General features: G+C 45.5%; 1 protein-coding gene across 4 annotated transcripts in view; it reads left to right on the top strand.

The window, feature by feature from the left end:
* The first annotated feature begins 342 nt into the window (after positions 1–342).
* Positions 343–19208, top strand: part of LEPR (leptin receptor) — a 104411-nt gene continuing 85545 nt past the window's right edge. For 2 of the 4 annotated variants that reach the window (XM_077333437.1, XM_077333440.1), the window contains exons 1-2: positions 662–769; positions 1158–1269. The gene's annotated coding sequence lies outside the window, so the exon portion shown is untranslated. Of the gene's footprint in view, positions 493–661; positions 770–827; positions 912–1157; positions 1270–19208 lie in introns of those variants that run through there. The other 2 variants (XM_077333438.1, XM_077333439.1) reach the window with 2 other exon arrangements.

The raw sequence follows: 19208 nt of genomic DNA, 5'->3' as shown, positions 1-19208 counted from the left end.
TGCAAATGAATACTAGTTTATATTCCTACATGCCATTCCCCAAGATTTCACAGCCCACAGTGGATGACAGTAAGGAGGGAGAGTAGCTTGGGGCATCTTCAGGAACTCAATTATTCTGGGGCAACTTTCCTGGGAGAGCCTCACAAATTCTGTAGACAAACTGCAGAGCTATGGAATTCTAGGAATAAAAGTTTCAGGGTTCGAGTCGGCTCAAATGAAGTTTCCACATGCTCAGAGGCATTATAACGGTGAGCGTTTGCGTGAATAAAGGCCAGAGATTGTCACACTGCGCCAGGTGCGGGGGCGGAGGGGGCGGAGGGGGAGGGTTGTAGCCGCCGGGTTCGGGGCCTTCGCGAGTCCAGCCCAACTTGTGCGTCCCGGTCACGGAATGAATGGCCTCGGCGGCGCCACCAAGAGCCTCCAGCGCCACGTGATGCTCCCTCCAGCCTTTGGTCGGCTTCCCGGGTCCCCAGCCCAGCTGCAGCCGCACAGGTAGGCACAGCGAGAGCTGCTGCACTTCCCGCCTCCTGCTCCTGGCCGCTGTCGCCGAGGAAGGCCGAAGAGACCAGTGGGCGGGGGCGACGGTTCCACAGCCAGCCGGGGGACAACATGGGGACTGAGGGGGAAGGACGGGCCACGGAGTAGCGGCGGCAGGAGGAGGAGGAGGAGGAGGAGGAGGGGTCGCCTCCCTCGTCCGCCCTCGTCCGCCCCCTCCCACCCCCCCGGGAAAAGAGCTACCCGGCGGCCAAGCGATCCCCGCAGCGCCAAGGTACGTCTTCTCTCCTCCGCTCCCTTCGGCCTGCAGGAGTGAGTCCCGGCCGCTTGGCTGGCGCAGGTCTTTCGGCAGAGAGCGCCTCGAGCAGCGGAAGCGCAGGAGCACTGGCGGGCTGACTGGGGCTTCTTTTGGCCGGGTGGGCGGACTACTTTGAGCGAACTTTTCGGCTAACTTAAAGGATGGTTGTGGGCGGGGAGGGGGTGCCTCAGAAGTCCTGCGCCTGCAAGAGGCGCTGGAGGGGAGGGCAGCTGGAGCTGGTCGTGGAGGTTGAGGGACGGGATGGGACGGGAGGCAGAAGAAATCGGGGGCTGGCTGGGTGGGGGTGAGCGCGCGCGCGAGGGAGCGTGCCGGAGGGATCTAATTGCCTTCACATCCCACGCAGCAAGAACCGTCCCTGTCATTGCCCATCCATCAAGCGGAGCGTGCTGCGGCTTAGGACACTCACCGAGACGAAGGCGCTCCCAGGGACCCTGGCGCTGGCAAGCAGAATCCAGGTAGCACTTCCCTCCCTCAGTTATCTTTTCAATCTCTTCCGTGTGCATCAGATCTATTCCTTTTGTTGTCTGGAAGAGAGTGGAGGCGTTTCATGCAGGTATATGATAGCGGGGGGCATCTGACATAACTACTTATGTAAAAAGTTTTAATGGCGATGAGGGCAAAATGGATGATTGAGAAATAAATTGGAGGAGACTCTGCAGCGACCAACACTAGCAGGTTCTCTCTTTTGTTAGCCTGTGGAGACCACTAGGGCTGTAAACCCTGACTCTCCTAACCCCCAGCTAGTGATGTGGCATTTATGGCATTTTAAATGCACAAGACTTGATTTACTTTATTATTCCATGTATATTTATAATACTGATGGAAGACTATATATGCTAGTCACTCATCTGCCTGTCTTTTCCTGTCTAATATAGAACCACCAATGGGGATTATTAGGAAGGGGATTGAAAATGAGATCCAATACTGTCATCTGTGGTTGGTCTCATGTGGAGTAGCCTACAGTTTTAGCTGCCATATCTCACAAAGGTTGTTGTAGAGTTGAAAAAAGGATGCAAAAAAGGGCAACAAAACAATTAAGGAATTGGAGCAGCTTTCCTATGAAGAAAGGCAACAAAATAACACAACCCCTCCCCCAAATATGAGATTTATGCCTGGGATGAAAAAAAGTGGATAGAGAGACATTTTTATCCCTCTTCTGTAATACTTTAGGGTACCCAATGAAATAGTTGGGAAATAGATTCTTAACTGGCAAAAGGAAATGCTTCCTTATTCAGTGTGGAATTCATGGCTACAATGAATGTCTTTAGACAAATTCATGAAAGATGGGTCATTACTAGCTGCCACAGTGACTAAAGTGTACATCCATATTCAGAGACAGTTGCCCTCTAGGACAACTGGTTAGCAACAGTATGAAACAGAAGCTAAACTAGATGCTGAAATCTCTTGGTGCACTGTAGGAGAGTTTGATTTGCCAATCTGTGTCACAGCTTCATGGGTAGGTATGATTTGAACCCGAGAATTGCTTGACCAAGCCCACAACTCTCTTAACTAAGTACTGCATTGGCTTTGACTAGAATGTACATACAATATCTTTTTGTTGCAAAAAATTAACACTATTCACATGTGGTCACACATGTGAAGTCCTCCCCCCCTGAAACTTTAACCCAGTTAGGGCCTCAATGCTGCTTTTTAACCATAGCAAACTTCATAGTCTTCTAGCTTATTTTCTGCATGATTCACGAATCTGTGTTCCTCTCTATCTCATTTGCTCTGACTATCATTGGATCATTTAATCAGTCCTAGTGAATGGATCAGCAGAATTAGAAGATATAAGTAAACTTTGTGTCTCCATACTGAGTCACAGTTCTGAGTTTGCCTCCTTCCAATGAATAGCTGCAGAAGAGTTTGGCCATTTTCAAATTGCCTTTCTATTCCATTTTAGTAACTGGTTGCTAAAGGATTTTTTCTCCTGTTGTTTCAGATAGGCCTGTTTTAGTAATTGGCTTACATCAGGTTAGTAAAGGGAAGAGAAAATGAAAGTAATTGCACACCTCCTTGGGACTCCTTTGGGTAGTGAAAAGTGGGATTTTTAAAAAAAAAAAACTTTTCTTCTTTGTGTAGTTGAGCTGCTTTTGAGGGAAAGCTTCCATTTTCTATCCCTTCTTTGTGCTTCTGATTCGCTGTGGTGTGAGATTTAAAATGTCCATAGTGTGTCCTATAATGCCACCCCCTCCACTTTTCATTGTGCAATCTTCTGCAGGCTTAAAAAAAAATTCTAATTTGACACTGTAGTGCTCAAACAATATAGCACTTCAGTGCTCTAGTGGTTCCATTGTGATGCATTGACTTTATTGACTCCAGCCTCTAGATCAGACTTTCTCAAACAGGGTTTCATGAAACTCTGAGGTTTCTTGACACCCTTGGAAGGGTTTCCTGAATGGGTGGGAATTCATTATTATATCCTTATCCATTGTTCCTCTTAATATTTGGGAAACAGCCCTGGGGGTGGAGAGTGTCCTGGCTTTCCAAGTTGGAATAGGGCCAATCAACTTTCCAAGTTGGAATAGGGCTTTCTTGCTAATATGTATGTATGTATGTATGTATGTGTATGTATGTGTATGTATGTGTGTGTATGTGTGTGTGTATATATATATATATATATATATATATATATCTGTAAACCGCTCCGCGGTATCAAATAAAAGGGTAAGGGCTAAGTGGGAGGAGAGTGGGCGGGTGCTGTCCAGGATAAAAACTCGGAGGAGCGAATCAGGAGCCGCGAAATGGCTCCTGATTCGCTCTTCAGAGTGGCACTCCAGGGCCAAGTGGCCAATTGGGAGGCGCGCGAAGAGCGCCTCCCCACTGGCTACTTGGCCCATCTCTCAAACACTGCGCCACCAACTCTCCAGCCCTCCCAAGCCGCCATCCTGGCCAGTGCTGCTGCTGGCTGGTGAGTCGCCAGCGGACTTCGGCCAAAGACCGGGATGGCCACCGGGGAGGAGGGTCGCCCCACGCCGCTGGACTCAGGGAAACCTACTTTCCCTCCACCCAGTGACAGCCCATGCCTGCCCAGGGACTTGGCCACTACCCCCCCTGCACCTCCCCACCTGCCTTGCCGCCCGCCACCGCCCGCGCCCTTCCCACCCTAACCCTGCATGTCCCTTGGGAGGCCCACAAAGCCTTCTCCCCACCCTTACTTACTCCTTGCCACTTCGGCCACTTTGCCGCCTCTCCCCTGCGATCGGGTCCACCGCCGCACCCAAACTGCCAGGGCCGTGTGGCTGCCACCACGATGCCGGTCCCAAACACGCACGTGCGCACTTCCATGCGCCCTCCCGCTGCTGCCCGCATCATCCACGAGGCCTTGCCGCGCCGCTGGCCACAACTGCAGGCCGTGCCCGCCAACGACGCCAAGCCGGAGTGCTGCCAGCACCGCGTTGAGCCCTTGGGGGCTGCGCTGCTGCCCCCTGATGGCAGCAACCACCAGACATGTGCGCGCTTTTGCCATGGACTCCTTCTGCTCGCCGCCACCCACCCGGACTCCCTGGCCTCGCTGCGGTACTGGTGCCCACCGGAGGAAACGGCACCCACAGCCTACCAGCCTGCCCCCCTTGAGTATGGCCACGGAAAAGGGGAGGAGGCCCCCAAAGGCACCGACCGCTCCGGGGGCGGCATGTCCAGCCGGAGAGCCACCCGGACCCCCACACTACGGCAGCTAGCGCCCGCTGTATTTACAGCACAGCGGGCTTAATTTCTAGTATATATATAATTTGTTAAATAGTTATCAGGTGATAGGACCATATATGGTCATGTCACCCCCCCATGACCAACAATGGACCTGGAGGGGGTGGAAAGGGGAGGGGCCCCAGGTAGGCATGTACATAGCTATTCTTCCCAAACATTCTGCATGGGCACACCACTTCTCTGTTTTTCGAAGCCTGAAAAATGTTTCAGGGATTTCTCAACAGTAAAAAAGTTGAGAAACGATGCTCTATACTGTCTCTCTAACTTTGATAGTTTTATGAAGGAAATAGCAGCAGATCACTTCAGTGATTGAGTTGAGTACTACATTTGTGGAAGAAATGTATCAATGAAATGTATTTAAATAAATTGTAATTAATACTGGAAACAAGAGAAGTGCTGAACAGTAGTGGGAAAAAAAGCTAAGTAAATGCATATGAATTCAGGCTGTATCTACTCAGAGGAGTCTCCATTTTGTATTCCTACAGAGAATTCTGATCATGGTGCTTTTGAAAGATTTTTCATTTCAAAAGCAGTTTGCTATGAGGATAGGAGGGAGAAGCTGCTCTTTGAGAAAAATAATAAAGACCTCTTTTAGTTGTAACACAGTTTTTTGGATCTGAATATACTACATACATCTACAAATAAGGGCCTATATAAGGTTTCTCTTATAGATTCACAGTCAAGCAGAGGACAAATGGAAGATAAAACTTTATTTATTTATTATTTATTAATTCAACGTATAGTCCGTCACTCCCACAAGGCTTGTAGCGGATCACATATCATAACCCCCCCCCCATAAAATCCCTAATACAATAAAACATCCTAAAAAACCCCACAACCCAACCTAACCCAACCAAACCTGTGGTGGTGGCATTATACCACATAGCTCAAACCCTAGGGAAGGAATAGAGAATCACCGCAAATATAACCCTAAAAGGGAGGGGGGCCCCCAATCTACCATGGAGGCGCCAGCCTCAACCATAAGCTTGGCGGATGAACTCCGTTTTGCAGGCCCTGCGGAAAGCTGGTAAATCCCGCAGGATTAGTTTTATCAGAAAAAGATGTAAGGCAAAAAGAGAGAAGAATCAAGAATGTGGACCAAAAAAAGAGATATGGGCAGAGAATCAAAGGGTAACATCCTTAGTTCTGCACATGTAAGGGGGCTTTAGACTTCTGTGACTTAAACAATAGCCCTCTATATTATATGGCAATTCAGTGGATATAAGTGGATAAAAATACTGCACACATGTTCATTGTACTAAAAATCCATAAACAAAATCATATTTTGCTATACTTAAATGGATGACAATTGAGGATGCACTGAAAAAATATTTAATCTAAATATAGTTTAAAAAGTACAAAACCTGCATTGTTACTTATTAATTGCTTCATAATGGTAATGTAGTTACGTGAGAAAGTATATGTGTGTGTAGAATAAGGTAGTAAAATTTCTTTTGTTTAACCAGCCTTTCTAAACTTTTTTTTTTACCATTAAGAAACCCCTGAAACATTCTTCCAGCTTTAAGTAACCCCAGAAGTGGCTCAGTCGTGCAGAATATGGTTAGGAAGCATGGCTGTGTACATGCCCACCTGGGGCTCCTCCCCTTCCCACCCTCTCTAGCCCATTTTGGCCATTGTCCATTTTATTTGGGCCTGGGTTGATATGACCATATATGGTCATATCACCCGATAACAAATTTAAAAAATATATACAAAATTAATTAACACCCACCCTTTCAAGAAACCTTTCCAGGGCCTTCAAGAAACTGCAGGATTTCATGAAAATCCTTGTTGAGAAAGCCTGGTTTAATTTCTACTGAGCCAGAGAAGGCACTTTTAAAAGAGTAAATTACCCGAAAGAGCTTTTTCATGGTTATTAACCATGTCAAAATGGAATCTTTGTTTGTACTACTGAGTTGTTAGAATCATAGAATCATAGAGTATGGAAGGGGCCATACAGGCTCAATGCAGTTATCTTTAATCCTGGAAAATAAAAATAAAGATCTTATAAAAAAAATGCAGGATCAGCCCAAAGCATCCTAAAGCATCCAAGAAAAGTGTGTATCCAACCTTTGCTTGAAGACTGCCAGTGAGGGGGAGCTCACCACCTCCTTAGGCAGCCTATTCCACTGCTGAACTACTCTGTGAAAAATTTGTTCCTGATATCTAGCCTATATCATTGAACTTGTAGTTTAAACCCATTACTACGCGTCCTTTTCTCTGCAGCCAATGGGAACAGCATCCTGCCCTCCTCTAAATTACAACCTTTCAAATACTTAAAGAGGGCTATCATGTCCCCTCTTAACCTCCTTTTCACCAGGCTGAACATTCCCAAGTCCCTCAACCTATCTTCATAGGGCTTGGTCCCTTGGCCCCAGATCACCCTCGTTGCTCTCCTCTGTACCCTTTCAATTTTATCTACGTTCTTCTTGAAGTGAGGCCTCCAGAACTGCACACAGTACTCCAGGTGTGGTCTGACCAGTGCCGTATACAATGGGACTATGACATCTTGTGATTCTGATGAGATTCCCCTGTTGATACAGCCTAAAATGGCATTTGCCTTTTTTACCGCTGCATCACACTGCCTGCTCATGTTAAGCTTACAATCCACAAGTACCCCAAGGTCTCGTTCACACACAGTGTTACCTAGAAGCATATTCCCCATCCAGTAGGCATGCTTTTCATTTTTCTGACCCAGATGCAGAACTTTACACTTATCTTTATTAAATTGCATCTTGTTCTCATTTGCCCATTTTTCCATTGTGTTCAGATCTCGTTGAACTCTGTCTCTATATTCTGGAGTATTTCCCAGTCCTCCCAATTTGGTATCATCTGCAAACTTGATGAGTAGTCACTCCACCCCCTCATCTAGATCATTAAGAAATATGTTAAGAAGTATCGGACCGAGCCCTGAGGTACCCCGCTACTCACCTCCCTCCAGTCTGATGAAACACCATTGACAACAACTCTTTGAGTGCGGTTCTCTAACACAGTGGTCCCCAACCTTTATTAGGCTGGGGACCGGCAGGGCATCGGGCCGCGCCCGCAGGGACCGCGCGGGCCACGCCCACGAGCCGCGCCCGGCCGCGCCCGCGGATCGGGCCGCGCCCGGCCGCGCCCGCGGGCCGCACCCGCGAATCGGGCCGCGCCCGCGAGCCGCGCCCGGCCGCGCCCGCGGGCCGCACCCGTGGATCGGGCCGCACTCGCGGGCGCGGCCCGGCCCTGATTCCCTCTCCCCGCCCTCCCCGCAGTAAGAAGTTTCCCGGGCCGCAAGATTGCGGCCTGGGAAGTTTTTTACTGCGGGGGGGGGTGGGGAGAGGGAGCCGCGGCCCGGCGCCATGGCCTTTGCGGCCCGGCGGCGGGCCGCGGCCCGCAGGTTGGGGACCACTGCTCTAACAAATTCCCTATCCACCTAACTATCTGAAAATCCAGATTGCAGTCCTTCAATTTATCCATCAGAACATCATGGGGAACCTTATCAAAAGCTTTACTAAAATCCAAGTAAATGACATCAACTTAATTTCCACAATCCAGCAAACCTGTTACTTGGTCAAAAAAGGAAACCAGGTTGGTCTGACAGGACCTGTTGGATACAAATCCATGCTGACTTCCTTGGATCACCAAATTGTCCTCCAGATGTTTGCAGATATAATTTAATATCTGCTCCATTATCTTCCCCACAACAGAGGTCAGACTCACTGGTCTGTAGTTTCCCGGGTCATCCTTCCTCCCTTTTTTGAAGATCGGAATAACGTTTGCTCTCTTCCTGTCCTCTGGGACAGTGGTCCCCAACCTTTCTGAGGGCATCGGGGCCGCACCCGCGCGCATCGGGCCATGCCCGCGAGCTGCGCCCGCACATCGGGCCGCGCCCGCGGGCTGCACCCCCGCATCAGGCCGCGCCCGCGAGCTGCGCCCGCACATCAGGCCGTGTCCGTGGGCCGCGCCCACAGGGGCGCGGCCCCGATTCCTTCTCCCCGCCCTCCCGCAGTAAGAAGCTTCCCGGGCCGCAAGCTTGCGGCCTCGGAAGTTTTTTACTGCGGGGGGGGGCGGGGAGAGGGAGCCGCGGCCCGGCGCCATGGCCTTTGCTGCCTGGTGCCGGGCCACGGCCCGCAGGTTGGGGACCACTGCTCTGGGACATCTCCAGTCCTTAAAGAGGTTCCGAGGATGATGGACAAGGGCTGTGCAAGTTCTCCGGAAAGTTCTTTGAGCACTCTCGGGTGCATTTCATCCAGCCCACGGGATTTGAACTCATCCAGTGCAGCTAAATGCCTCTCGACAACCTCTCTATCCATGTCAACCTGCCACCCAGACACTATCCTTTGGCTACTGCCATCTCTAGATGTGCCTAAATTAATAAATATGTTCTAAGATAACTGAAAAACTAAAATGTCCATGAGAATAGTCGGTCAATGCAACTTTTTCAAACTGTTTAATTTCATAAACCATTTTTTCAAAGGTATTTATCTTTTATAGCCACTTCAGATGGCCCAATATGTTTGTCTGGTACATCTTTGAGTTCATGCATGGTTTTCTCTATGTTACATTAAGGGTGTTTTTTTTGGGGGGGGGGGTTGTATGCTGACTAGCTGCTCAGAAAATATTGTGCTTAAATGTAATACAGTGTCTGCTATTCTGACTTTATTGTTTTTATTAAGAAGGCATTATGATCAAGTTGATTTAAATAATTCATTCCAAAATGATTTGAATAACCAAGGGGAATCACAGATTTTAATCTAACTTCCCATTTTGAAATTCATGTTTTCTCTTGTGTGTTGCTGTAGCAATGAAAACACATTTGCCTTTGTACAACCTAGAACATAATGTAAAATTCTAGCCCTATAATCTACATGCACTGTAGAGTAATGTATGCTTAAAGACAATCTGATACTGATTTCTTCATGTTCAAATATACTCTAAACAAGATTACTTACATGACATGACATATTTAAATCTTTTCGTAAGTAAAGGACGTTTGGGTCTAGGTGAAATAATGTCATTAGTAATAGTTGTTTTATATAGGCATGTTTTTAATGACTGCAACATCGGTGACATCACCTGTTCAGTATTCAGACATGTACAGATATTTCCAGTCAATAGGTGTGAACTCACCTTTTAATAAAATATAAACAATCCTTTTACACATAATAGCTATTTTCATTCATCTTTCAGAAAACCCTTCAAGGGCTATCAAGCAACCTTAGAGTTGAGAAAGCCTTCTTTAAGGGGAGAGCAACTCCATCCTGAATGGGTGACACCTTATACCTCTGTCCACCAGTGACACTTCCATCTGATTGGAATTAAGCTTCAGTTTATTAGTCTGCATCCAAAACTGGGATCACCTGAAAGCACACATTGATTTTCATTTCCAGAAACGGTTTCTTAGTGGAAGCCAGTGTTGTGATGATACTTGTCCTATTTCTTCCTAGTACTGAGGAATTGAAAATAGAGGAATTAAAATATTTTAGTTTTGAATGGCTGTAACAACAGCCATAGCCATTATTTAACTGTTCACAGGCTCCACTGAATAATTTAGACTTACAAATAAGCATGCATATGTTGAAGTTGCATAATCATCAGGATTTGCTATTTTTACAAGATCTTTCATTCATTCAGAACATTTCATGTAATGTTCTTCTGCATATCAAAGAAAGGTTGAAGAGCAGAAAATGCTAACAGCCTAATTCATGAAAGTTTGGAGTGACTCCCAGTTCCCAAAGAAATCAATGGGAGCTGCATGTAGTTAACAGTTATGAAAATCAGGACACATTTCTACTTTATCTATATGCATCATTGGTAGGATTTTATGCTTCATAGCTGTCTATTTAATATTTAAAAGCAGCTGTGACAAAAATATTTATTTAAAAAAAACAAAGTTTGTATCTTATCAGTCCTAAGTCCCTGTTCCATTTTAAGTAACAGCTGTTAATGTTTTTATTTCATAAGCTTTTTCTGATGCTGGAAGACAAGTAGAGGAGAGCTGGAACTACTAAAGGATGTGCTTCCTATATGGATCAGTTGCTGCATGGTACTTAGAAAGCAACTTTAAGCAGGTCTACTCAGAATTTCATTCAATGGACTTACTCCCAGGAAAGAGTTTTGAGAACTATAGGCCACTGAAAAGTCCATTTCTGGTTTTCTCCCCAGAGGTAGTTCTGAATGTGGTTTAGTATACTGTGTGAATCATTTCTTCATTCTCTCTTAAAATTACAAATTAAATTTGATATTTAAAAAAAAAACTTTAAGATTGTCCTTTTTAAAAGGCAGTTGAAAAAGGGGTGGGGAGATCTCAATTATGAAAAATAGTATTTCTGAAATCTACAAAATATTGATTGTGTCCTTTTTGGCAGCCTGAAGGTGGCCTGCAGAGGAGGCACACATTTTTCCTGAATAAATGATCACCTTGCAGATCCTCCATTTCTTTATTGTAGGTCAGCCGTTCTCAACCTTTTTACCGATGAGAAGCCCTGACATATTCTTCAGGTTCTGAGGAGCCCTAGAAGTGATGCCAGCAGGCCACACCTCTCTGCCATATTCCTGGAAGTCACATGTCACCAGAAATGATATCACCCAGACACTCCCACGTGATATAACATGCTCCATCATCCCCCCCCCCCCAGTCTTGAACACCAGAAACAATCCAGCAGCCTACTTCACTGTGCTGGGAACAGGGCTGAGGCAGGCATCCCCCTGTCCAGCATTCCCTGTCACCCCCCCCCCCCATGAAGTTAAGTTAAAATGAGAGTATTTACCTCTCTCGACTCCAGATGCTATCACATGCGACGAACCCCAGCCAGCAAGGATTTTTATGACTGGGACCCCTCCCCTTTCCACCCCTTCATGGCCCGTTGACAAATATGGTCATATCACCTGATTTTATATATGTATATGAAAAGCCATTTACCTCTTGCCAGCTTGATGTAGTGGTTAAGAGTGATGGTTTCTAATCTGAAGAGCTGGGTTTGATTCCCCACTCCTCTACAAGCAGCCAGCTGGGTGACCTTGGGTGCTTCACAGTCCTATCAGATCTGTTCTCACAGAGCAGTTTTGTCAGAGTTCTCTCAGCCTTACCTACTTCACAGGGTGTCTGTTGTGGGGAGAGGAAGGGAGGGTGATTGTAAGCTGAAATTTCTTCTTCCTGCCTGTTGAAATCTACTGAGCTGTGAAATAAGGCCATTTGCAGTTTAGTCATAAAGTCAGTTTCATTACTTTTGTCCTTTTCCTCCAAATGTTTTTTCCCCTTATTGCTCTTAATACCTTTGGTTCACATGTTGAACCATTCTGCAGAACCTATACATTGCAGAAGATTCTGGGATGTGTTCTAAGATGTTCTTGTGTTTTTTTTTATATAAAAGTTTTTTTCCCATAAAGATAGAAATATAGGATGCAATACGAGTTATTAATACAAAGAACAGTAAAATATAAAATATAATCATCATTTGAAAATGTACAACCCCACATTAACTACACAATGATATAAACTTTTGCCCAAAGCTGAGTCTAAGAGCCATCCACATTTCCACTACATTTTTTAAAAAAGGCCTATTTAGATATACAAAAGAGAAGTTGTTAATAATCAACCTACTTGAGAGATCGTAGACCTCACGTTAACTACTTGATACAATCTAAGAGCTATCCTGACAGATATTTCTAGGTTTAAGTTAGATGCTTAACATTAAACATTTCTTGTAGAACAGTATGAGTTTTGGCCCTGTATCAATACTCTAATGAAGGGAAAAGAAAGTAGGGCTTTGCCTTAAAGATGTACAAAAAAAAAATTACAAGGGGATTTCATAGCTTCTCCTTATCCTTAATACAGATACATCTACAAAATAATTTATACTTGACCCATTCTAAGAGCCATCCTGACAGGTATATTTTCAGATTTAAGTTGAGAGCTTAACATTAAATATTTTCTATAGATCAGTGTGAGCTTTGGCCCTATAACAATACACTAATAAAGAAAAAATAAAAAATAAGGGGGGAAAACCCCATTTTATATTTCCAACACTAACGATTATATTACCTATATGCCTACAAAAGAAAAGAAACAAGAGAGAAGAAAACACTGCTTCCCCTTTTTCATAAAAATAGAAATATAGAATATAGTATATGTTATTAATACAGAGAATAGTGAGTTTCCAGGTTTAGATTAAATGCTTAGCATTAAACATAGAACAATATGAGCTTTCGGTCTTCTTAAGGGGGTCTCATCTCGAGGCTTGCTACATCTTGTTGTTCCCGTAGACTTATATTCTGTCCCATTGGCCTTTGGCGTTGAAAGTGCAGTTGTACTCTTTCCCGCAGAATATGCATCGATAAATCTTGAGGCCGTTGCATCTCCAGGACTCCAGTATCAATACAATTTTCCCCCCCAAAGAGCTCCTTTAAATCGGTTACTTTCACTACAGATCCATATATCTTTTGATTGATTTTTGTACACTGTTGCTTTGAGATGGCTGTATGTCTTTTTAAAAAGGGTGTCCTTATCTGGGCTGCAGAACTCTGACATCCCCTTTTCCGTCTCCAGAATTTCAGATTTCTCTTCTACTGTTGGTTTTCCACCTTGTTTAGAGCTGTCATCAGCCACTGTTATTGATCCATCATTTCTGTTGGAGACTTCTTCCTTGCCATCTTGGATTCTCCTTGAAGATATTTTTGACCAATCCTTCTGTAAATGCTTTGAAATCTTGGGTTTGTTTCTCTATTAGATGAGCCAATCTTTTTAACATAGACATGTTTTTGACTTAAAAAACAACAGCCTGCCTCAAACAATTTTACAAGTGGCCAGTAGAGGTCCTCTGTTTTATCCTCTAACGTTCCGGCACAGGCATGTGACGTATTGAAGTCAGTAAGGCAGATATTCTCGTGCTGGAACAGAGTTCTCGTGAGATCTTCCCATTCACAGCTCTTATCTCTTATCTCCGAAAACCAAAACAATTGCAGTGAGAGCTTTTGCCAGTTAATTTGAGTTGATTTAAGTCCTTCTTCTGCTTAGTTAGGAGAATTAGCCTGCCTCATAACGAGGTGGCTTCGGGCAGAGCAGAGTAAAAGGAGGGGGGAGACAAAGGGCTTTGATGCATGAAGAGAGACGGAGAAAAAAAACGAGAGATACTTGCAGTAAATGATGTTTTGGAACTCAGCCGATGTCCTCCCCTCAGTTCACAATGTTCATTTGCAGTAAATCGTTGTGTAGGGTTGAAGCAGATGCTTTAAGATTAAAGAGAGAAAAGAAAGTCCGAGATAGAATATGGCAGTCGTCCGTGGCCCCAAGAACTTCCTGGGTAGAAAGGTGAGGTGGGGTTTGCGTATCCCTCCTCTTTTCTGCCAATTGCTTGCGCGATTGACCCCTGTCAGGCTTCAGAGATAGCAGAGCAGATGCCCTGCAACCCTCTCAGAACGACATCTTAGCTGGAAGTGAGAAGATGTTCTTGTTTATTGCAGCATTTCCCAACCAGGGTTATACATAACACTAGATTTACGCCAGAGCCCTGGCGAGGTTATACTGGTTGGGGGTGGAAGGATTTAATTTTTTTTAAAACATATTTTTTAAAGATTTTAAAAAGATCTTTTGTGCGGGTCAATTCGCCTTATCCCAATACAGCTAATCATGGCCTTGGAGGAGAGGGAGAAGGAATGGGCCCTGGCCATAAAAAACTTTGTTGTGGTCCTCTATCATGGTTTACCTTTTGGTGGGGGCTGGAGTTCAGTGTGGGTTGATTGGACAGGGATTGTTTTGTTTACTCTGGATGAGTGGGTTGGAGGGAGAGGGGCCTACCATGGCCTCAGGCTTGGCCTGGTAGAGCAGGCTGCTGAGCCACTTTTGGGCTTGGGGGTGAGAGGGTGGAGACCACTCTAGCTCCCACCAACCACTGTGGCCTGGCAGTTTGGTCCCAGCAGGCAACCACTCTCCAGTATGGTGAGTCCTCTTAGAATTGGTTGGGGATGATTGTTTCTTTATGTTTTACTCCCGGTGGCTGGGTAGATTGGAGGGTGAGAAAGGGGGTGACATGTAACTTCCGGAGAAATGCAGGGTGGTGTGGCCAATTGATCACTGGAGGGTTACCTCAAGGCCTTCAAAACTTTTCAGGGGTTACACAATAAAAAGGTTGAAAAAGGAGGGTAAAGAGCTTATGAAGCACTCTTGGGAGGGCAATTAGGTAAGGAGGGGAAAGTATCTCACAAGTAGAGGAGTACCCAGTACAGGAGGACAACACATGGAAGAATGCTACCCATAGGTGTAGAAAAATAAAGAGATCTTCTGCCCCCTTGATGTTCAGTAATCAGTTAATGGCCATGGCTTGGGAAGGGAAAGAAAAACAATGAAAATAAATGACTGGCTACATCACTGGTATAATTGGTAAAGTTTTCGATTTTTGAACGAACCGGAAAATTCTGGTTCAGTTCAGGATGTTCACAAAACAAACTCCTGAACCCTGATGACCCAATCCTTCCAAAATGAGCCGGTCTGGTTCAAGCTGGTCCCTTTAATTTCTGCCTGCTTAGAAGCAGGGGGGAAGCAAAATGGTGGGCTGAAATGTAATTTCAGGCTGACAGCTGGGTGTATGCATCTCTCAGGTGCCAGGTCAAAATGGCTGGAAGCCATTTCAGCATGCTGGATTGCTTCCCTCCCTTTTCTTTTTCCAGTTGCACAAATGATCCTGTCAAATGCTTTCAGTGAATCCATCTCCTTAAAGCTATAAAGAACTTTGAAACTGGTTCAGTAAGCAAACAGTGTTCTTTGTATTCAGGAAAAACAAACAACAACAAAAAAAAAACAGAACACACACTCCTTTGGCTTACATCTTTGCTTCCAGTTGGATTTCTTGATTTTTTTAAAAAAGTTCTGTATGCATCTATGACAGCATGATTGATGAAAGCTTTGAGAAACTCCAGAGAATTGAGATAAACTTGTTTTCTCTTTAAGAGTTTTAATATTTAAAGGAATCTTTCTGCAGTAGAAAAAACACATTTATTTTAAAGCTTATCTATAGCAAACATACATGTTCATACTGAATTTGAAGGGTTCGAAGTGTTAGATTTCATGATACTGAGGCTACATCAGATTAACCCTGAATTTCTTCATTAATCAAGTTATAGACTTCTAGACTTACTTTCATCAACTCAGCCTGATTTTAGAACTGATCTCTCTCATGATTTGAAGAAGAAGAAGAGTTGGTTCTTATATGCCGCTTTTCCCTAACCGAAGGAGCCTCAAAGCGGCTTACAATCGCCTTCCCATTCTTCTCCCCACAACAGACACCCTGTGAGGTGGGTGAGGCTGAGAGAGCCCTGATATCGCTGCTCGGTCAGAACAGTTTTATCAGTGCCGTGGTGAGCCCAAGGTCACCCAGCTGGTTGCATGCGGGGGAGTGCAGAATGGAACCTGGCTCGCCAGATTAGAAGTCCGCACTCCTAACCACTACACCAAACGGGCTCTCTTGGATTCTGAGCGCATCTTGCATTCACTATATGCTACTGAAAATGAAATTAGAGTTGTGAATTCTAGACAAATACTACTTTAATAGTAGCTCTTACTTTATGGAAGGCTGCCATCAACTGTGGATGTCCATGTCCCTCTCTCCCCAATTGCCAGTGTCAGGAGTATGAAATAAGGATGAGGGAGTATTCCATAAGGTGAGAATCACTAAATATCACAGTGAGATTAGTGCGGAATTCAGCAAGTCATGCCCTTGAAAATTACTGTCACTGTAATTTGCCACTGTAAAAACAGTATGATTGGCCTCTCTGAGTTTTTATCATGGACTCGCCCCCGCCCCTTTCTCCTCCCACCTAGCCCTTACTCTTTTATTTTTACCGCTCCGCAGGAGTGGTTTAAAGATAGAAGGAATTTCTCCCTATCTGTTTTCCCCATATCAATGATAATTGTAAAATTGTATGCTAAGTAAAAACATTTAATAAGGCAAACTATTGAATTACTTCTACAGCCCCTGGTGGCATGTTCTGCCAAAGCATTTCTGAAATATTTAATTCATAATACATCTTTTTTTTCAGAATCTAAGGAACAAATGTTTACAACTGTATTGTTATACATAATCTGCCAAAATAGTAAAACTTTCAGAAATGTCAGCATCCTGCCAAGTAATGCAGTTGTTCCTGCCAGACAAATAGTTCTCTCCATTGCTTTCTGCATGTTGAGTTAATATGAATACTGTTTCATAAACTGGTGGAATTGCTACCATCTTTTGATGGGGAATTAAATATTTCCTATGAATCTGAAACAGCCAAATTTACTACATTCCTTGAAGATAAATTTTCTAGGATTAAATGTGTGACATTTTATGCCATGAGTAAGGCTTAGATTCCAAGCATTATAAGTAGAACTAGCAAGAAAGCCCATTGCAACCAGGAATGCAATGGGCGCTAGGACCCAGGGGACACCAGGAGGTGCTTTTTTTTTCTGCTGCGTGGAGCTGTGAAAGGCTCCTACAGGGTTTTTTTTTTTCTGCTGCTTGGAGCTGGGAAAGGCTCCTACAGGGTTAATTTTTTTCTGCTGCCTCTCGTTGTCGCGCCGGCTTGGAGCTGTGAAAGGCTCCTGCAGGGTTTTTTTTTTCTGCTAGCTCTCGTGGGCGTGCCGGCTTGGAGCTCCTACAGGGGTTTTTTTTTCTGCTGCTTGGAGCTGGGAAAGGCTCCTTCAGGGTTTTGTTTTCTGCTGCTTGGATCTGCGAAAGGCTCCTACAGGGTTTTTTTTTCTGCTGCTTGGAGCTGTGAAAGGCTCCTGCAGGGTTTTTTTTTTCTGCTAGCTCTCGTGGGCGTGCCGGCTTGGAGCTCCTACAGGGGTTTTTTTTTCTGCTGCTTGGAGCTGGGAAAGGCTCCTTCAGGGTTTTGTTTTCTGCTGCTTGGATCTGCGAAAGGCTCCTACAGGGTTTTTTTTTCTGCTGCTTGGAGCTGTGAAAGGCTCCTGCAGGGTTTTTTTTTTCTGCTAGCTCTCGTGGGCGTGCCGGCTTGGAGCTCCTACAGGGGTTTTTTTTTCTGCTGCTTGGAGCTGGGAAAGGCTCCTTCAGGGTTTTGTTTTCTGCTGCTTGGATCTGCGAAAGGCTCCTACAGGGTTTTTTTTTCTGCTGCTTGGAGCTGCGAAAGGCTCCTACAGGGTTAATTTTTTTCTGCTGCCTCTCGTTGTCGCGCCGGCTTGGAGCTGCGAAAGGCTCCTACAGGGGTTTTTTTTTCTGCTGCCTCTCGTCGCGCTAGCGGCGAAAGGCTCCTCCGGGGGTGTTTCTTTTTTCTCTGCAGCTTCTTGGCGGCTGGAGTCTTGTGTTGTGTTTGCGGCGGGGGCTTCCTTGGGGCCGGCCTGACGCGGTGAGAGACGCTTCGCGCCTCCCACCACGTCAGGCCGGGAGCAACTGCGAGCCGCGCTGAGCGCGGCTCGCAGTTGCTGGGGCTGGGAATCGGAGGGACCAATCGGCAGGCGCTTTGCGCCTGCCGTTTGGTCCCTCCGGTTGTCTGTCATGAGGAAGGGTCCAATCCGGACCCTTCCTCATCCCGGACACATCCCGCCCCAGAACCCCTTACTGTTTTATTTAGTCCGTGGCGCCCGCGGCGCCACGGGCGGTGTACAGATTATGCAAGAGCAGGGGGTGGGCAGTAGGTTCTTTGCCAGAGACCTGTCACTCTCCAAGCAGTTAAAAGTTACTCCCTGCCTTTTTTCCACTGATACTATAATTCCTTCCTGCTGCAGCTGTTTCTGTCTTCTTCTGTGGGAAGGAAGAGATCACACATGTATACACACAGTTTACTCTGAATGAATAAAACAAGAGCATTAGTACACTTTCCCATATGTTTCTTTCTTCATGCACATGTGTGCACATCCTCCATTTCCTAGATAGGAAAGGAGCATTTCACCGACTCTTTTCCCTGACATCAACGTTGCTATTTTCCTCTTCCAGGGAAAACCTATAGGTAATCCCTCCCACACCAGGCTGTGGAACAGAATGGGGACAGAAAGTAGAATCATAGAATAATAGAGTTGAAAGGGACCTCCTGGGTCATCTAGTCTAGCGATCCCCAACCTGTGGGCCGTGGACCATATGTGGTCCCTCGACTAATTGGAGGTGGGCCGCAAAGGATGCCTTCTCCCCCCCGGCCCTTTACTTCAACCCCCCCCCCAGCCCTTTACAACACACTTCGGGTGTCATTGTCTCCCTTCACTCCCAAGTGGGACTATCTTGTTGCAGAGAAACAAGCTCAGGGTTCCCATTGATTTGTCGTTGTCATAAGTTAAAATTTCAATGAAAATAAAATGTTCCTTATGTTCATTGTTTTGCCGTGTCTGTATCTTATTTTGAAGGGATGTTTAAACATTACCATAGCGATCAGAGAGTGTTAGGGCAGTGGTTGAGAGTAGAGGAGTAAACTACCCCCCCCCCCGGGCCTCAGTAAAATTGTCAAGCGTTGAGTGGTCCCCGGTGATAAAAAGGTTGGGGACCACTGATCTAGTCCAAACCCCTGCATTATGCAGGACACTCACAACCCTATCGCTCATCGACTGTAACCTGCCACCCCTTGAACCTGCACAGAATCAGCCTCTCCATCAGATGACTATCCGGCCTCTGTTTCAAAATTTCCAAAGATGGAGAACCCACCACCTCCTGAGGAAGCCTGTTCCACTGAGAAACTGCTCTAACTGTCAGGAACTTCTTCCAGATGTTTAGACAGAATTTCTTTTGAATTAATT

The sequence above is a fragment of the Paroedura picta genome, chromosome 4, assembly GCF_049243985.1.
Source record: "Paroedura picta isolate Pp20150507F chromosome 4, Ppicta_v3.0, whole genome shotgun sequence".
Lineage (NCBI taxonomy): Eukaryota > Metazoa > Chordata > Lepidosauria > Squamata > Gekkonidae > Paroedura > Paroedura picta.
The sequence above is the reverse complement of the archived record's forward strand: the minus strand, read 5'-3'. Positions and strand labels throughout refer to the sequence as shown.